The following is a 21,494-nucleotide window of genomic DNA, read 5'->3' as shown; positions in this document are numbered from 1 at the left end:
CGACACTGATGCGATGGATCGGTAGCATTACCCCAAAATGTGGATGGTTTGGCGAAGACCATGGTGATGAGACCGGTGAATGAAACAACCCAACCCGATGTGGTACGGAAGAAAAGTGTCATGTTCAAGAGCAACTTGCTACCATTAAGCTTTGATGTTCTCCCAATTTTTCCCCAGTCATTTCTGACCAGTACCTCTTTATTTTTGTCAAGCTTGAGGAGGATAACATATGCTTGTTCTATAACATGCCCTTCGGGCAAGCCCATCGCTATGATTTAACGAGCTTAGCGATAGGGAAACTCATTCTCGTCTAAAGACAAGTTTGTCGCTATTTAATCATTTTAACGAGTCTAACGACAAGGAAAACTCGGTCCTTTTCATTTTTAGAGAGTCTGAAAAGGTACAGAAAGTTAACTCCATAATTCCTTTTTCGTCATCTAATCCCTTAAGTCTGAAAAAGTATAAAACAATACAGAAGGGATGGGTGTTCGGTACTTTTAACGAGCCGAACAAGACAAGCGCTCGATCTTTTTGTGCAATAATCCCTCAGGTCCAAAAAAGATTAAAATCTAGAGGAGGGATAGCTCTTCCGGTCGTTTAACGAGCTGGAAGGCCAAAACTCGGCAAACTTTTCATATTTTACGAGTCAGTGAAAAGAGCTCAAAGAAGACTCGTCTTTTGAGGAACGAGTGATGAACAGGGATAGCAGCAGATTCCAGGTACAGGTTCGAATTCTCCAATCACGGCAGTGTCACAAGGATGGCTAGGTGAAATCACTCTTCGCAGCTGTTCCTCAAAATAGGTAAACACACAAATGGAAGTGAATGATCGACCAAATGAAAATTGGAGGTGACAGTGCACAAACACGACCAAGGCTTTTATGGCTGATGAATTTACGATCTCAAAAGGTTATTTACCGGTTCATTTTTTTCTGAATGAGCTTGAACTCTAAAGGAAAGCCTGCTCATAAACTTATGTTTATTTTTTAATGAGCATGAACTATGCGCTAAAACTGCTCGGATCTTGCGTTTATTTTTTAACGAGCATGAACTATGTGCTAAAACTGCTCGATATACCAGTCATAGAATAAGAACGCCTCTTGTGAGATAGCTATTTTTTAAGGAGCTTTATCTCACGAAGCTATGCTCCAAATTTGGCAAGTTTTTACCTTTGCCCCATAGACTTTCTTCATGCAAGGTCGGAATCGGCTAATCCTACGAGTTTAAAGGGTTAGACCTACAGGTTTAAAGGGAGGACCTAAAAATTTAAAAAATAAATAGTCGTCCCTCGCTCACATTCCAAAAGTTTGCATGCCCCCAGGTATAGGATAGAATTTCGGGGCTGCCCCTTCTCAACGAGGCCTGCCTCTTTCTTATTATCCGAAGACGGTTCTATTTGCTGCCGCAAATCAATCTCTTTCTTCGGCGATGTCCATCATTAGGTTACTCAAAGATGGTTACCCTCTGTCACAACAATAGAATCTCTTTCTTTGGAGGCTGCCCCTACTTATCCTTCAAAACATTTGTTTTAATGGGTGAGGCTTGCTTTTCCCCAAAGATGGTTAGTGCTTGTTGTAATAAGGGAATTCCTACTTGGGCATTGCCCACCTCTTTAGACAAAGGTGAATGACTCTTTTGCCAAACACATAACTTTAACAAAAGAATACTATTCCAGAACAACCCCTCTTCCATCCACGGACGGGGTACGGACTAGTCATATTCTTCTGCAGAAATTCTACCTTATACCCAGGGTTTCTTCTGCCCGAAGCAGACCAGGGTGCATGCCCCCTGGGTTCCAGTCTTTCTTTCCGAATCACTCGCACTCATCGGGAAGGAGGACTGGGGGTGGAGGCATATCTTGAGTGAACAGACCATTTAGGATTGGTATTTGACTATTTGCGATGTGAGATCCCGGAAATGAAAGTTGGTCTACGAGCTTGACCATCCTTCCTTCGTGTGGAAAACACATTACTCTAAAGAGTGAGGAGACTATCGCTCCCATGCAATAAATATAGTCGCGTCCAAGGAGTAGGTTATAATCCAAGGGTCCTTGGACGACCATCACGTTCAAAATAACGGTCTTCCCTTTCAATGTAACAGGCACATTGGGGAGGATTCCTAATGGTCGACTGGTTCCTTTATCAAAACCTGAGAGATTTCTTAACTCAGGTAAAAGCGCTGGGGAACCCAGTGCTTTCCAAGCAACAGAGGAAAGGATACTCACAGACGCCCCTTCATCAATGATAGTACCAGCCATAATCATTCTATAGATCTGGACAATGATTCTGAATGGTATACTGGCTGGTAACCGGGGTCTTCCTAGTTGATTCCAATCAAAGGATACAACCAGGTTGCTTGGTGGTGGGACCGAATATACGGCCGGGTATGACCCTGATGATGTTCCTTCCTACGATAAAGGAATGGGCGCATTGCCCTGACGCTCATCAGAGTCGGTGCTAATGCAAAGAACCTGGATGGTGTCATCCTTATTCTCTTCAGTGAGGGTGCCGCATGAAGATGACTCTTCGGCGACGGTGTCATTTGAAGATGAAACTTCTAAAGGTAGAACCAGGTCAACTGCCATATCGACCTTTGGACTTTCGTCTGGTCTGGATTCAGTAGGTTCATTCTCAATGACCGACACTTCAGCTGACCACTTGGGCGGGTCAGCTGGATTTTCAACTATCAAGGGATTAGGCGCGAGTTTTTGGTATCCAGGAGGAAGTCGTAACGGTGAAACCGGACGATCTTCCAAAACTCTCTTTGCCTCATCTAAGAATGGACATTTGTGGATGGCATGCTTGCCTTCACACAATACACAGGGTGATCTTGGTCTCCCTCTTCGTCCTTCACTCTCACTAGTTGACGGACTGCAATCAACATGACTACCAGAGGTTGATGCTACCGGATTGTGCAACCTTGGGGACCAGTCCCTTAGTATCCGGGGAATACAAGGACAATCACGATGGAAGTGGGTTCCTTTGCAAATGACACATGGCGATTTAGGCCCGGTCGGTGCAGTGTGTGGGTTTTTGTCAGCTGTCTTTTGCTTGCCCCCAGTCGCCTTCGCCATAGGCCCCTTCTGCTTCTTTTCTCTTTTCTTCTTTTCCTTCTTCTCCATGGGAGGTTGACTTTTGCCGGCTCTACCTTGTGAAGATGAAGGATCAGAGGAAGAATTATAAGAAGTGGAAGGCTGGTGGGTAGCTCTAGACTGTTCTGACTGTTGATTCGACTGCTCAGGATTAGTGGCGATCTGGACTACATTAGTTGAAAAGAGCCATACAGGAAGGCCAATTGTCAATCCTGGAAGTGACAATGTTGCCATATGAGGCGCACCAACATCTCCCCAAGAGGAGAAGGGATTTGGACTTCCACCAAGGTTACTTCCTTGGTTGGTGGGCTCCATACTTTTCAACTGAAAGATCAATGTGGGAATAACAGGTGATTATGTTCCGTTTAAAATAAATTTTATTAACGACGCTTTTAGACACAAACTTGCTTTTTCATGTTTTAAGAGTCGAGAAAAAGCTAAAGATGACTCTAGTCGCCTTCGATGTATTAACGAGCCCGAAGTGACAAATGCTCGGTTGGACTTTTTCAGTTATAGAGTTTGAAAAAGGCCAAAAGAAACTGCTCTGGAGATCTAGGTAGAGGGTGTGCCAAACCTTTCGCGAAACCACAGAATACGTTTTACGGTACGGGTGGTCGATCTTCGTGAACGCTGTGTTCACTGCATCGCGATTAGTAGGGCGGCCGACACGGCTTCCTAAGGATAAAGGCTTTATTCCTATAGGGGTCTCCCAATATACTCGACGGTACGCGGGAGCACAAGTCCGTATTGATACTTATCGCTTCACCGTGGAGGAATCACCCAACCACTCAACGCTACGATATCACGTTTAACGACGCCGGAACACGTCTCTAGCTTAGACCTCTATGTGTTTGCGTTATGTTTCAATGCGTTGTTATGTAAATTCAATTCATTTTAATGTTGATCTTGCTTAGCAGTTTGCCTTTAAGGATCACCACGAGATGTATATATACAACTTCCTAAATGCAATCTAAGATGAGAAGCAAAACTTTTCAATCTTTCAACTTTGAAAACCTTAATCTACTGAGGGAAAAGAAAGACATCAACTTTTCACACAGATCATAGAACACACACTAAATGCACTTTTTCCTAAATCATCACGCAAAATGTCAATAATGCACATGCACAATGCAGATATTTCTTTTCTTTATCCTTTATGTTGATGTAAGACAAAAAGGAAACTGTTGTATAACTTTGAATCTAATTTCAAGCGAAAGTAAACAAGTTTGTCCAAAATCAAAAGACACCTTAAGATTGACTTGTTTAGACACTTGAAATGTATAGATTCAAACCACAAAATGAAAAACAAACAAACTCAAACAACCATGAACAGTAATAAAACTAGCTCTTAAGATCACAAAGACACTTTTACAGTTCAGGATCTAAGAGGCCACAGCTATATTGGTTTGCTTTTCACAATGGGAAACTGTAACTGAAACAAGAAATACTGAAAGAACAATCACAGTTTCATCACACAACTGAGGCGGAATAATGTCAAGGAAAGTTGGTTTACAACAAGTACAAATGACAAGCAATCAGCAGCAAAACAACAGTGAAAACAGGGCCAAGACTCAGTAGGGAAACTCAGCAAGACACTGGCTAGCTGGTCCAGCGCAGGCTCTGGTCTGTCAAACTGACTTTCAGCGCAGTTCCCAAAGGGAGTACCTGCGCTGAAATGCAGACTGCCTTTGGACAGCCTGCACTGAGACACGAGAGTTGCGTTTACAAAGATTTCCGGGTCATAAAAAGCTCAAAAATTCACTGTTTTTGCTGAAATAAAAAGCTATAGGTCAAGTACAAGCTAAGGGATGATCAAGAGGATGAAAAGCTATCACAAAGAGCTTACAAGGATCTTTGTAGATCAGCTCTTCAAATCATGAATCTGCTCAGAGGATGAGCAAGAGTAGCAACCCCTCTACTTCGCTTTTGATATAGTCAAAAGCTTTTCGATTTGGTACTCTTTTGTTCAGGAAATGAATAGCAAAGATACTACAAACCAACAAGATACTAGGCTCCCCAGCGGAGTCGCCAGTTTGTTGTGGGGAAAAGTATCCGACTCGGAATGACCCTATCCCTACTCTAAGGGTGATAGTTCCTTAGCAACAACTGAAAGTAAAGCTTTGATATTTTTCCTTTATGAAAGTACAGAGAATGAAGAAAAGATTGACCAACCGATGTCTTTTGCTTTTGTCGATCCTGCCTCCTCTCTTTGCCTCTTGTTCCCAGCTCCTTGCTCCCTTTTCCGGCCCAGCTACACAAAGATCCTGCAAAAACAAGAGAGGGAAAACTACAAGAAACATGTACTCATAACTGATGCATGGATTAGAATGAATCAAATATACATATAAAAACAATACATCATTGCAATACAAGTATATAGGAGAACATCAAAGCTTTATTGATAGAAGAAAAAGGTTCTGAGAAGGTTACAACCATAAATGGCTCCAATCCAGCAGCACCTCCCCAGCAGCAAGAAATCTCCTCTTCCCCTCTATAAAAGCAATCACCCAATAGCTATAATTGTAAACCAACAACACTTCCTTGCTTTGCACAAAATTCCAGCCTCCCTAGACCTCATAGAAGAGCTCTATATATAGGAGATTTGGAGAAAGGATGAGTCAGCTTGAGGCTGGCATAAAGCTGACTAGTGTCCTCTCCCACTTTAGTTAATCTTCAGTTCTTGAGTCCACTTGGAGATCCTTGCTTCCATTTGGAGATCAAGTAGCTCTTACTCATCACAGGGCGAATTTGCTGAACCAAGTGTCAGTTTGGAAGCTTCCTGGGCAGTTGACACCTTGCAGAATGACTGTGCCACTTGGCCAATCTCGCCCAGCGCAGGTAGCCTTCATTGGTTTTGACTTTCAGCGCAGGTACAAGGAGGAGCAGTTGACATTCAGCGCAGATGCTCAGTGGAGCAGTTGACATGATCCAAAAATAGCCTGTTTTTGAGTGTTTTCAGGTGGAGAACTGATAGGAAGTGCTGTGGTTTGCTGACCTTGTTCTTCTAGGGGTAAGAACAACATGTTTAGAGACTGAGGATCCCTGTAATTATTGACATTTCATGCTCCATGCTGCGAGGCACAAAAATGTCTATAACAGATTTGGAGTTTTAAAGAGTTTCTTAACTCAAGTCATTCTCAACTCCCATCGGTTCTCCTCCACCCATCATTGTTCTATAGCCACATCTTGTCTTATCTGAGTCACCGTGTCTTTAGTAATTTCCCAGCATAATTCCCATTCGCCAGTTTCGCAGCGCATCATTAAAATTTAAAACTAACAGCACTGCGAAATCATGGATTCGTGCATTCCGCAGCGAATCTTTCCCGAAATGTCAAGTCCGTTAGGTGATTCATCAGTCATGTCCTCTCATGTCAGCTCATGTACCTTTCTTATCACGTTTGAATGCTCATTGCTACAATCACCACCACTAGATCTGTTGATATGCACGAAGTATCATTCCCAAGAAATGTTATCGTGCATAAACCTTAATGATGGCCGTAAGTTCTGCATGAGTGACAAATCTGCAAGATTATGTATTGAAAGGTTTTAAATGGAAGAGTTTAAATTTCAAGCAAGGTTGATAATCAAGCGAGGCTGAATTAAAAAGAAGCTGAATCTCAATTTCAACCGGAGCTGTTAGTCTTTGTGTGCGAAGATTTGGAAGAATCGATGGAGAAAAAAGAGCACAGATCCGGCAAATGTCTAAGGACTGAACCTGAGGGCCTGGATATAACGCTGAGAGATGAAGGGGTGAAGAAAGCGTTTAAAAACGTCGGGTGCTGGAACTTTTGCAAAAAGCTACAAGGAGGGCATGCACAGGTAACCAAAGAATTTGCACTAAACTTCACTGGTTTGAATTCAAAGGTAGCCATGTTAGAAGTGCAGGTTTCTCCAGAAGCGATATCTGCTGTGACAGAGATCCCAAGAGGACAAGAGGAATGGTTTAAAAATTTCAAATTTGACATGAATCCTTGTAACGAGTTTTTAAAAGATGCATATGTAAATGAAGATTTAACTAAGGCAGTGCCCAGGAATTATTTCAAGGAACATTATGCTCTTTTACTCACCTGCATACAGAAATACTTGACCTGTGAAGGAAGGTATAACAAGGTTTATTCTTACCATTTCAAACTGCTTCTGCATTTCACTGGGAAAGTCTCCATAGACCTAACTTTTTATTTGTTCCGTAGCTTGAGTAAGATGTGTGATAAGGTGCAGCTGAGGAAAGAGGACTGTGAAACATCTTTGTTTCATCATGGTTTGATCAAGCTGCTAGTTTTAGATGGCCTCCAAAAGATAGACAGAGACTGGAATTATTTTATTTTTATGGCTGGATTCCAAAGCAATACTGGCCTCACTCTTCAACCGGCCAGAGATTTCACAATAGCTGAGCTCCAAAAAGAGGCAAGAGCCAAAATGGTTCCAAAGTCATAGCTAAGAAAACCAGTGAAGCCTCTCATCATCCAAGATCAACCTCAGCAAACAACTAAGGAAAAAGCCCATGAGAAGAAGACTATACCTGAAACAAGCACATCGAAAATAGTCTCAAGGGTAAGAACAAGAAGTCAAATAAATAAGGAAAAAGGTAAAGCTATAGCAGTCGAAGACAGTCCAGTATCCAAGGCAAGTTTGAATGATTTATTACATGCTATTGAATTCGAGCAGTCTCTACCAGTTCAAATCGACTTGATGCAGTCAAAACAAGAAAGCACCAAGAAATCCAAGGCCTCAAAAAGGCTCAAATTTGATGTGCCAGCTGAGGAATTCGTTTTTAAGCCTAGAAGACCTATGACAAGGAGATTCCAGCAAGTACAGGAAGCACTGCCAAGAACAGAGGAAACAGGGGAAGAGACACAGAAAAATGCAAGCAAAACAGCCATCACATCTCAAGGGCATAATATAGCAGCCATAAAGAGCCAATTAGAAGCAACTAAATATGAGATTGCCAAATTGAAGAAGGCCGCTAGAAAACATGCAGTCATACATGCAAAATATTATAAAGCTCTATGGAAAGGGAATGAAACCCTAGAAGCTCAGTTGAATTCAGTGGTTGATGGCCATGCACAATTTCACACATGGACAGTACCAGCAATCAAAGAAGCCAAGTATATTAGAAGGATTAATATGCAACTGAGAGCTGGGAATAGAGCTATGAGGAAACAAATTGAAGATTTGAAGACACAGCTAAGCCGACTGTCTGCTAAATGAGTTTTTCACTTCAAGTAAGGTTTTGTTTCAAATTTTTGACAAATTTGCTTAATCTTATTTCTCTGAGGAAATATAAATCCCTGTTCAACATGTGGAAATTCGAAGGGAGTTTTTGGCAATCAAATATTCGGTTGATAAAGATGTCGGGTCAAAGGCAAACTGTTTTAAATAACTCAGCAGTTTCGTAGCGCGCTGCGAAACTACTGAAAGTGATGATTTTAACGTAAATCAAATAGTTTGAATTATGAGCGGGAATTTTGAAAAGGAAACGCCTAAATGGAATGCAAGAGATCATCTGGAGCTGTCAACAGTCAATCAGGTCAAGACAGGTGGATACTTTAAAAGGTTGAATATTCAAATTCAATTTTAAATTTTTGTTATAAAGTCCCTTGATCCCTGTTCATGATATATCAAACGGTTTGCCCGCAACAAACTTTTGCCTGCATGCATGTTCATGGACAAAGCTTACAGCGCATCAAAAACGTGGAAGTCTTCCACATTTTGGGTAATTAAAGGCTAAGGAACATGCTTCTGTGCATTCGAAGATTTTGGAAAAAATTGAAGCCGAGAAGCAAGGGTAACCTCCTAATATTCCTGAGCAGTTAAAAAGTTTCAACATCCAAGGTCAACATGGGGCATTAAATACCCATCTCAGCCATCTCAGCCAAACTGAAACAGGGTCAGCTGTCAAAGAACGAGGAGAAGCCATCATGCATATAATATGGAGTTAGAGTCATAGTAGATTTAGAACTCTAAAAAAGCTCCAGTCAGCACTTTATTGTATTTATTAGTTAGTTAAATAGTTGATAGGTGTCATTAGAGGTAGTTATCAAATTCCCCTCATGCTGGAGGAGAAATCTCGAACAGTTAGAATAAGAATTCTATATATAGCTGAAACAGCAATGTAATGGGGGTTGGAAAACTTTATGACAGAGAATTGTATTTGGCTTATGTAAAGACAGAGTTTCAGTAATATAATTTGGCTTTACTTCTCAGGATTCATGAAGGATTTCTATGTTCAGAATGTGTGATTTTGTCCTTTCCTTAATTTTTACAGTTGTATAGATGTATAATCACTCAGAATTCACTGATTGTGCTATGATTTCCTGTATGAATTTATAAACCGTGGTTCTATATGAGTTATGTTCTGAATATTCAAATGTTGAATGCCCTGACTTCCATGTAAGGTCAAGATCTTTGTTATTTTGAGGTGTAGTTGACTCCATAGGCCCAATGGATACTTGTTTAATGTATTTTCATCATTCATATTTGTCACAATTGTTCTACAAGAGTTAGCCATCTTATTTTAAATCAAAATCATTATTATACCAGAGAGAGCCCTCCCAGGTTGAGGAGGCTAAGCCTCACCCAAAAGTAGGTTTGAAATAGTTACTTAGAGTCAACCTGACCAGCAGCCTATCAGGGTCTGATTTTGAGATAACACCACCCCTTGGCTGACCTTTGTTTATGTTAACTGACGCCCTTCACTTGTTATTTCATTCGGTCAGCCCATGGCCAACACTTCAAACAACAACTTTGCCACTGTCATCTTGGCAAGAATGAACACCCTCGCTCATCCCCTATATACACATGACTTGCCCTTCACTTCCACATACTGTTGAGCCTCAAACCTGCATTTCTTTACACATCCTCTCAACCTCCTTTTCCTATTCATTTCCTTCTTTTGCCACTCATTCCCTCCATCAAATTGCTCAAATCATTGTATTTTAGGACTTTTTACATGGTTTTCTAATTATTCTAATGACTATTGTTGGTTTAGAATTTTGGTACAAAGTGCTGCATTTCCGCAGCTCACACAGGGTTTCCGCAGCTGATCCCGATTTCCACAGCCAACCCCAGATTTCGCAGCCGTTTTATTAAATGATATGTTCCAGGTGTCCTCCGGGAAGAAGAGCCACATGGGCAAGTTCGTGGAACCAAGGACATGGTGTGTGTCCTTCCAGCTCACCCAAACCGGTCATAAAAACCCGTGGTCAACGAGGAAGCAAATACGGTCAAACAGAGGTCATTAGCGGTGGCACGACTCTGCGTGTTCTATTTTGGAGCACGTGAAGCACAGGTGGCTTCTCCCTCAGCCACGAAGACAATGGGAAACATGAATCCAACAGCAGATTGAATTCCCACAACGACCGTTGCCTAAATTCGAGGACGCAGCAAGATTACGTGTTTTTACACAGCTTCTTGAATAGCTTAGTTTTCGTTAAGTTAGTTAGCTTTCCTCAACTATAAATAAAGTGTCTTTGAACGCCGGATAGTTAGTCATTAATCCATTTTGTAAAACTCTGTTGAAGCCTCTTTTGTAAACGTTTTACAAGCTCCCCACTGTATTTTACATTTGTTGATTAATCTATGAGAAGATTGTTCTGTTTCTAAGCGTGTAACTGCTCTTTGGATTGGCTGAAGTAGGCGGAGGGCCCCTGTTTGCTACAGCCACTGTACAGTAGTTTTACTTTTACTTTCTCGCATTTGTTTTTCTGATTTCATGTATACTAATGTACAGTTATCTTTATGAATTGCTGCGTTTTATTTTTCAACATGTATATTAGTGTACATAAACTTTGAATTCTGCTGATTTACATTTCTGCACTTGTGTTCATGACTGATCAGTGTGTTATGCAGGTTTCTTAGGCGAGCCCGGGACAATTTTCTTTCTTTTCTTTTTACAAATAGTGGCATGTGTGATCGTCTTGTCTAGGCTGCTGACCTTTACTTTTCTGCAGTTTGATTTTCATTAGTATCATTTCTTTTAACTTGCACTTTACTTTCTGCTCAGTAGTTATCAAGTTGTTCATTTATTGATGGTTCTTTTTCTATAATCAACTCACTTTATTGGAGCCAAAATATCACTTAGTGCAGCTTGGTTTATTTTTCTTTAAGACTCACATTACTGACATGTTCGTAATTGTTCTCACATGATTAAGAAAAGGTTAAAATAGTGTGATTTGTCTCACTTAGATTTCACATTGACTAGATTTAAATGAAGAGTTAAAATAGTGTAAAGTAGTGTGAAGTAGTTGTTCTTGCTTTTTGAGTTAATATAGATTTCATTTTCATTTTCATCAGCAGCAGAGATACTGGGCCGATGCCATTAGTCCTTTATTTGATTTTAAGCTTTGATTTTATCACAATTGTTGTTCAAGCTTTCTTCTAGAATACCCTTTAAGTTTCAAGAAATCACTTAGAAATAATCACAATCACCCACATTCACTCACTTTATTACATCTCCATCACATCACATTAGGAAAGATACAATCAAAAACAAACTAAAAAGATAAAAACGACAAAAGATTAAGAAAAGGTTATCTAATTACATATAGTACACCTCACTTCATCAGCTTACGAGCCCCGGGTTGACATTTAAAAGTTGCAATTTAGATATCACTAAATTGACCAAACATTTTGTCACCGTTGCCGGGGAAGTGAAATTAGGTAGCCAGATTCTTAAGAAAAAAAAAACTATAAGAAAATTTCAAAGAAGGAAATTGATAACATCTCAAAGTATGCTCTCCTCTTGCAATTAATGTGATTTGGAGGATCAGAAAAGAGAGAGTTATTGGTTTAATAGTTTCTTGAGTATCCTCTCTTCTTGCACCTAGAGTGACTTGGAATATCAAAAAGAGAATTATTAGCCCGACTTGAAGAAAAATAAAAAAATGACATGCATAGGGCAAGAGATTCTAGGGGAAGGTTTTTAGCTAGAGCCAAAAGTTCGATTTTTACAGCTCCATCTACTTCAAGGAATAGACAAGAGACACCTCCATCATCTCCAACTTACACTCCTAGCCCTAGGATTCCTGAAATTCAAGAGGCAGGAGTCGACTCTCCCATACCTTCCATCGAATCTGAATTAGAGAGAGATCCTTTCCTTCTTTCTCCAGAGAGACAAATTGTAATTGAAGAAGTAGAATCACCTGAAGAAGAGGGAGAAATTCCTTCTCATACACCCTTAGTAGAAGAACCAGAAGACTCTGAAGTCTCCAGGGAAACTACCATGACAGAGGAAGGAGCAACTGGATTTGGTAGAGGTAGAGGTAGAGGAGGAGGAGGAAACAATGGAGGAGGTAGAGGTAACATTGGAGGAAATAGGGATGGGGATAACTCATTCGGGTTTCCTATAGTTGATGAGGACTCCCGAGCCACAATGAAAAACATCTCACCATCTGTCCTCCCAAACTTCCATGGGTTTAGGAATGAGGACCCTGAAACATTTCTATTTGAGTTTGAGGTAGTGTGTTGAACTTATGATTATCTGGATGACTCTCAAAAACTCAAACTGTTTCCTTCAACATTGAAAGGAGCAGCCTTGAAATGGTTCATGGGATTACTCACTCAATCCATTAGGTCTTGGAATGATATGAAACAGGCATTTTTGGATAGGTACATGGACTATTGTATGCCCACCAATCACAAGGATGAGATGTTCAAAATGATGCAAAAAGAAGATGAAAACTTGGAGGAATTACTTGAAAGATTTCAATATAATATGAAAAGAGCAAAAATGAGTAACTTGGATGAGGAGACCTTGAAATCCCTTTTACTAAAAGCCATTAGAGATGAATGGATAGATCTTTTGAATATGATGGGAAAAGGAGATGTATCTCAACTTCCACTTTCTGATATAGCAGAAATATGTGTCCATCTATCAAGGGGGAAATCCAAAACTCAAAAAGGGTCTAGAGATCCTTCTCTCATCAAAGAAACTAAATCTGCAACTGGATCGGTACGTAGGGCTGAGATTGGCAACATGCTTGATGAATTCAAAACTGATATCTTAGGGAGTCTTACTGAGCAACTAGACACCCTTAAGATTCACAATAAGTAGAAAGAAGAAGCTGAGGCTTTGGCCATCTTTTGCCCAAAGTGTAGGAAGAAACATGCTCTAAGGGAATGTCCCTTGGATGCAAAAGTTGTAGAAACATGTTTAATTTGTTCAGAGAACCATGAGAGCAAGGATTGTCCTTCAATTCCTGGGCTCAAATCTGTCTTTCAAGAAGATCCAAATACAATCGAATCTCTCTGTTTTTTTGCAAGGAGACCTTGGCAGGGGCAACAAAATCAAGGGTTTAACAACTCTATGAATTTTCAACCCCAACCAAATTGGAATCCTTGGCAACAACCTTGGTCCCGACCTCAAAATTATTTTCAATCATTGGTACAAGGTATGAAAAATCCTTATGGGAGATTTGCTCAATTTTACCAATATCCTCCATCTTTTCAAAACCAACAAGCTCCACAACTTCCAAATCAAAACCCACAACTATCATTGCCATTTCCACAACAACAACCTTCCCAACAGAATCCAAATTCTCAACTCTTGCTTCCATTCCAACAGAAGTCAAATCCACTTCCTTCTCAACCATTGCCAAACCCCAATAATAAAAACCCTCAAAATGCCTACATGATGGAAGGTCAGCAATTTCCTACCTATATGAGTGTTCCTCTCAATGAAGTACAACTCAGATCAGGTAGAGTCTTAGATAAACCTTCTATAAATGATCAAAAGCAAAGCATTTTTGAGGAAGAGTCTCTTGAAGCCAATAAGGGTTCTGAAGCATCTCTTCAAAACCCAAACACTCAAAAAGAAAAAGAAAAAGAATTAACCCGCACAACTCCCATAGTTGAGCAACCTGCATCCTTATGCACACCTCCTTTCCCTGAAAGATTACAAATTGATAAAGGAGTGGAAAAACAAATTTGGTTGCCTGACTATAATTTTCTAGATGAATTGAAGAATGTCTGTATCAAGAATCCCTTGTTACAAGCCATTAAAGAGATTCCTATTCTAGCAAAAACAATAAAGGAGTTGAGTCTTAAAAGACCAGGAAGGAAACCAAGAGATACCAGAAGGATCCACCTGGTAGGAAAATTGCAGATATCATGATGGGAAAAATTACTATGCAGAAATATGTAGATCCCGGTAGTCCAATTGTCAAAACACATATCAATGGGGTAGAAATACCAAATAATTTGATTGATTTAGGGGCTGCTATCAACATCATGAGGAGACAAACTATGGACCAGCTAAAACTTCCTAATCTTCTTTTTACACCTACTTTATTGCAACTTGCAGATTGATCAGTTATTAAACCAGATGGTGTATTAGAAGACATTCCAGTATCCCTAGACTCTTGGGAATATCCAGTGGATTTCATGATTTTAACCCCTAAGAGTAATCTAGGAGGACATCCTCTTATTTTAGGAAGACCTTGGCTAGCCACAGCTGATGCTTTCATAAGTTGTAGGTCTGGGGATATGTATATTTCTGATGGTAATTCGACAAAGAAGTTCAATCTGTATCCTCCAGCAAAAGCAATTACAGAAATAGGGGATAATGAGTGGGTTGATGATGAAGATACTATACGGCCTGTCTTTACCATTTCTGAGATTAGTGAAGATAGTCAAATTCTGAACACATTAGAAAATTTTGAACCATCTTCAGAATATGATCACACACAATTTCAGTTGGATTTTGACATTGAGTGTCTATCATCTAGACAGATGTCTCTTTTCTCCATGGAAGAGTTTGGTAGTTCTGCCATTGAGATTTTTCTAGGAAAAACACTGAATATCAAAGAAAACTTGGAAAAATTACAATAGGAAGAGCTAACCAAAGTCTTGCAAAAGCATTCTACTGCATTTGCATGGGAATATACAGATATGAAAGGTATTGACTCGAAGACTTGCATTCATCACATCTATATTGAGGAAAATAGTAGACCAATCAGACAACCTCAAAGAAGGATGAATCCAAACCTTAGGGAAATAGTGAAAGAAGAGCTCCAAAAGTTACTTAATGTAAACTTCATTTACCCCATTTCAGATAGCCGGTGGGTTTCTCCTTTGGTTATATTACCTAAAAAGAATGGTAAATGGAGGGTTTGCATTGATTATAGGGAATTAAACAAAGCAACTTTGAAGGATCACTTTCCCTTACCCTTTATTGATCAAGTATTAGATACTTTAGCAGGTAAAAAGTATTTCTCATTTCTGGATGGTTTTAGTGGTTACAATCAGATTCAGGTAGCACCTGAAGATCAGGACAAAACCACATTTACTTGTCCATGGGGGACTTTTTCTTACCGAGTACTTGCTTTTGGATTATGTAATGCACCTGAAACATTTCAAAGGGCAGTATTAGGAATCTTTTCTGATCTAATTCATGATTGTGTAGAGGTCTATATGGATGATTTTACAGTTTATGGTAACTCATTTGAAGAAGCATTAGAAAATTTGGAAAAAGTCCTTATAAGATGTAAAGAAACAAATCTTTCATTAAGTCATGAAAAATGCTTCATGATGTTTACTGAAGGGATTGTTTTAGGACATCATATTTCAGGAGATGGAATTAAAGTTGATAGATCAAAAGTTGAAGTCATCTCCAAATTACCTATTCCAAATTGTCAGAGAGATGTTAGAAGTTTTCTTGGATTTACTGGATATTATAGAAGATTTATTGAAAACTTCACTAAGATAGCATCTCCGCTTTTCAAATTTCTTACAAAAGACTGTGAATTCAATTGGGATCATGACTGTCAATCTGCATTTGAAACTTTAAAAACAAGAATATCTGAAGCACCCATTTTGAGAGGACCAAATTGGAAACTTCCTTACCATATTTCTACAGATGCTTCAGATACAGCTCTAGGAGCTGTGTTGGGTAAAAAGGATTTAATTCCTTATGCCATTTACTACACCAGTAAAAATTTGACTCTCACTGAGTTAAATTATACTATGACTGAAAAGAGTTCTTAGCCGTTGTTCATGCAATCAATAAGTTTAGACATTATATAACCGGCTATGAAAATTTTGTCCATACTAATCATTCTGCAATTAGATATCTCATGAATAAACCTGTTACTAATGGAAGAGTTACAAGATGGCTTTTACTTTTGCAAGAATTCAATATTACCGTGTTAGATAGACCAGGGAAACAAAATACAGTAGCTGATTTCATGTCTAGAATCCAAAATGCTAATGAAGATTCTCCTGTAGAGGATAAGTTTACAGATGAATATTTGTTTGCAGTAACTACTAAAACCCCTTGGTATGCAGACATTGCTAACTATTTGGTTACAGGGAAGCTACCTCCACACTTATTTCCTAATGAGAAAAGGAAAATCATTCAGGAAAGTTCAAAGTATACATGGATTTCTAATGAATTGTTCAAAACAAGGCTAGATTGTGTGATCAGAAGATGTGTTCGGGAAGATGAAATGCCTGACATCCTTAAGGCATGTCATGATGAACCGTGCGGTGGACACTTTGCTGACAAGAGGACTGCCTATAAAATCCTTTCTTTGGGATATTATTGGCCTTCTCTCTTCAAAGATGCAAAATAATATGTTAGAAGGTGTGACAGCTGCCAAAGAGGTGGGAGACCAACTCTTTCAAATGAAATGCCATTACAACCACAAGTACTCATCGAACCCTTTGAAAAATGGGCTTTAGATTTCATTGGACCTATCAATCCACCATCTAAACAAAAGAAGTATATATTGGTTTGCACTGATTATGTTACTAAATGGGTAGAAGCCAAGGCATTGCCTTTTGCCACTGAAAATTCAGTTGTTCAATTTCTTTTTGAGGATATTTTTACTTGTTTTGGTGTCCCAAAAGAAATTGTGACAGATCAGGGAAGCCAATTTACATCTAACTTGATGGAAAAGATGATGGAAGAATACAAAATCAAGCATAGAAAATCTACTCCATACCATCTGCAAGCAAATGGTCAAGTGGAATCCACAAATAAAGTTCTTGAGAGCATCATCACCAAAACTGTTCATCTCCATAGAAGAGATTGGGCAGAAAGGCTTCCTAAAGCCTTATGGGCCTATAGAACTACATGGAGGAACACAACAAGACATTCTCCCTATGAACTTGTTTATGGGAAAGAATTCTTGCTCCCCATTGAGTTTCAAATCAAGACCTTCAAGATGGCAGTTCAGTTGAGGATGAATCTATCAGAAGCCCAAAAGCACAGAATTGAGCAGCTGAATGAGCTAGATGAAATAAGACAAGATGCAATTTTTAAGACTGATCTAGTTCAGCACCAAAGAACTAAGTGGCATGACAGATATCAAGGAGAGAAAGTTTCAAAAAGGAGATTGGGTGTTACTGTTTGATTCCAAGTTTAAATACTTCAAAGGAAAATTTCAAACTCATTGGCTTGGACCATATGAGATTGATGAAGTCTTTAGCAATGGAGCAGTTCGAGTCAAGACTATTGATGAGTTTCAAACTCCTCTCATTATGAATGGCCACCGATTGAAAATTTATCATAAGCCACTCTCAAAAGAGGACTTTGTCAAAATATTCCAAGAAAATTCTGCAATGAGGCTGGTGGAGAAGAATTCTTCTCTTCCATCAGCCTAGTCTTTGTTTCTTTCAGTTAAAAAAAAAAAAAGAAAAAAAAAAAAGGGAAAAAAAATATATCTCTTGTATAAGCCTAAAAACCAATCTTGAATTGGCAGTCTTATGCAGAAAATATAAGGTGAAAATCAGGGGCACCTGACACTTTATATTTTCCAAAAACAAAAATCTCTCTCCCTTTCCATCTCATTCGCCATTTCAGTTCATCCACCTCACTTCCATCTCCATCTCCATTCCACTTCATTTTCATTCCATTTCATTCATCTCATTCCATTCCATCAATAAAAGTCCCTCTCAGGACTATTTCATTCAGTTAGTTCTTTTTCTAACTATTTTGTGAAGTGAAAGGAGTGTTGTCTCAGTTTCTGCAGCTGGGAACCGTTTCCGCAGCTAACACCAGTTTCCGCAGCTAGAAACGATTTCCGCAGCCAGCACACTCTGTCTCTACAACCAGGATTACTCTGTTTTCAAAAATCACAGTCAGAGGTATCATCATCACCAAGGGTAGGAAGGATATGAGGCATCTGCAAGATCAGAAAGAAATAATGGGTCAACAACCTTAATCAACACATGGCAAACTCATGAAGGTATGATCAAAATCTTTTCCAAACAACAGTTTAATGTCATTTTATGCATAATTATTAAATCGTGGAAAGAGCCACTAAATGCAATGATTAGGCAAGGTCATTCCACTCCTCCTCCATGATAATGCTTCATCCACCTCATACCTTTTTAACGGTTCCCTAATCATCATTAATTCAAAACTTGAAATGGTGCTGCTCCTCCATTACTGGCCGTACCTCTGTGACGTAACCCAATGTACCACGGCTCTCCTTACCGTCATTTCCGCAGCCAACACTGAGACGTGTGTGTAAGCCACCCGGCTCTAAAGGATTCGGCCGTTATTCCATCCACTTATCACTCTATTTCCGCATGCATCGAACTCATTTCTCGTGTTGTCTTCTACTCCCTCGTACTCACACCATTTCTACTTTCATTTCCGCTGCAAACTCCACAGCTCTGTTTCAAACCCCGATTACAGTTTTGCAATACGCCTACATTTCGTTACGGCTACTCCACTTACAGCCGTAATCCACCTGTGTTTTTCCCGTAAGCATCGGCTACTCCACTTACAGCCGTAATCCACCTGTGTTTTTTTCCTGTGAGCATCCTCCTTGAGCATCCACACACAGTCAAAGCTTCAGCCGAAGTTGAGAGCCGAAGATGGGGAAGCTACTTAGAGTTGAACCTGAGGGTCCGAAGTATTTAGAAGGGTACCACAGACGAAGGAAGCATTAAAGAAAGCGAAGTGGTTGAAGTTCATTCAAAAATTCAGAGGGTATGATAAGGACGTAATGAAAGCATTTTCTCGATCCTTCAATGGACACACCGTGGAAGTAGGGGACCTGAAATTCACAATAATAGAGGCCACAATAGCAGCAGCAACCAGTTTACCACAGCAGGGAGACAGATGGTTTAAGAACAGAGGGCTGGAAGATCAGGGATGGAAAGACATGCTTAAGAACCCAGGTATGGATACTTCCATATTTACCAAAGGAATTCCTGCGAACCTAATTAAAGAAGAATGGTCTGCGTTGTTATTACTTGTTCAGAAGTTTATTACATGTGAGGGTTGGTTTGGCACTATGTATATGCACCATGCAAGGATTATGATGAATTTCATGGAAGACCGTGCCCTCAATTTACCCTACTTTCTGTTAGCAAGCCTAAAGAAAATGAGTTCCACTGTCCAAAATCATGTAGGTCATATTGAATCCCACTTGTATCATCATGGGTTCATTAGAATTCTCATAGAAGAGCAATTAAAGAATAACAAGGATACATGGGAAAAGTTTCTAATTAGAAACCATTTCCAAGAGGTGACTGAAGCCTCTAGCAGCTCCCCTAGAATCCCAAAAAGAAGTAGGAGAAGAGAAAGAGATGTTGCAGCCCAAGATCCTCCTATAGTAGAAACCCAAGAAATTGCTCAAGACGAAGAGGAGGGAGCCAGAACTAAGGAGCAGAAAAAGGATAAAGGGAAAACAATTGTTCAAGAATCACATCCATCACCTGAACCTTCAGTAGAAGAAGACTCTCAAACCTTGGCTGATAGACTAGCACAACTTCAAGCTGCTGCCCTCTCAAAGAAGAAACAAAAAGAAAAACAAAGTGCCCAGCAAAAGAGCACTAGTGCACAAGTAAGAAAAAGCAGTAGAATTAAAGGAAAAATGAGTGTGAATAAACAATCACATTTCATTGACTTAGGAACACCTGAAAAAGGTCCAGCTCAACAAGATATAGAGGCAAGTCCTCCACGTGAGGAAAGTCCTTTTCAACAGGAAAGAGAAAACAGTCCTCCTTTATCAGAATTTGAGTTCAGGCTGAGAAAAACACCTGAGGTTGATTCCACCTAGCAAGAAGCCTATAACTACTTAGAGACCTTGGAGCAATCAGTTGCAGGTCCAAGCACTATATTGCCCCTTGATGAATAGGTCAAATCTTTAAAACAGGAGGTGTTTGAGCTAGAAGTCCTGAACTGGCATATTAAAAAAGAAAACGAAGCATTGAAAGAACAAAGCAAGGTGGACAAAATTGTCCATGACAATACCATGCTTCACTTAGGTCTCAGGCAGAAGAAGAACAGAAAATTGAAGAGAAAATGTAAGAAGCTGAGCAAGGCATTGATCAATTTGAAATTCAGGTGTTTAGTCAGAAAACCAAGGACAATTTTGGCAGCAAGAAGAAAGAGAAGAAGGCTAGATGTTTTGGTAGAAGCATCTGAGCACATGGATTGAAAAACAATAACAAAGTTTTGGTTGCATGAGGACATGCAACACCTTCATAGTGGGGGTATGTTGAGCCTCAAACCTGCATTTCTTTACACATCCTCTCAGCCTCCTTTTCCTATTCATTTCCTTCTTTTGCCACTCATTCCCTCCATCAAATTGCTCAAATCATTGTATTTTAGGACTTTTTACATGGTTTTCTAATTATGCTAATGACTATTGTTGGTTTAGAATTTTGGTACAAAGTGCTGCATTTCCACAGCTCACACAGGGTTTCCGCAGCTGATCCCGGTTTCCGCAGCCAACCCCGGATTCCGCAACTGTTTTATTAAATGATATGTTCCAGGTGTCCTCCGGGAAGAAGAGCCACATGGGCAAGTTCGTGGAACCAAGGACATGGTGTGTGTCCTTCCAGCTCACCCAAACCGGTCATAAAAACCCGTGGTGAACGAGGAAGAAAATACGGTCAAACATAGGTCATTAGCGGTGGCACGGCTCTGCGTGTTCTGTTTTGGAGCATGTGAAGCACAGGTGGCATCTCCCTTAGCCACGAAGACAGTGGGAAACATGAATCCAATAGCATATTGAATTCCCACAACGACCGTTGCCTAAATCCGAGGACGCAGCAAGATTACGAGTTTTTACACAGCTGCTTGAATAGCTTAGTTTTCGTTAATTTAGTTTGCTTTCCTCTGCTATAAATAAAGCGTCTTTGAACGCTGGATAGTTAGTCGTTAATCCATTTTGTAAAACTCTGTTGAAGCCTCTTTTGTAAACGTTTTATAAGCTCCCCACTGTATTTTACATTTGCTGATTAATCTATGAGAAGACTGTTCTGTTTCTAAGCGTGTAACTGCTCTTTGGATTGGCTGAAGTAGGCAGAGGGCCCCTGTTTGCTACAGCCACTGTACAGTAGTTTTACTTTTACTTTCTCGCATTTCTTTTTCTGATTTCATGTATATTAATGTACAGTTACCTTTATGAATTGCTGCATTTTATTTTTCAACATGTATATTAGTG

The sequence above is a fragment of the Pinus tabuliformis genome, chromosome 1_1 (assembly GCF_031772625.1).
Source record: "Pinus tabuliformis cultivar Carrire ecotype Pingquan chromosome 1_1, CPIR1, whole genome shotgun sequence".
Classification (NCBI taxonomy): Eukaryota; Viridiplantae; Streptophyta; class Pinopsida; order Pinales; family Pinaceae; genus Pinus; species Pinus tabuliformis.
The sequence above is the reverse complement of the archived record's forward strand: the minus strand, read 5'-3'. Positions refer to the sequence as shown.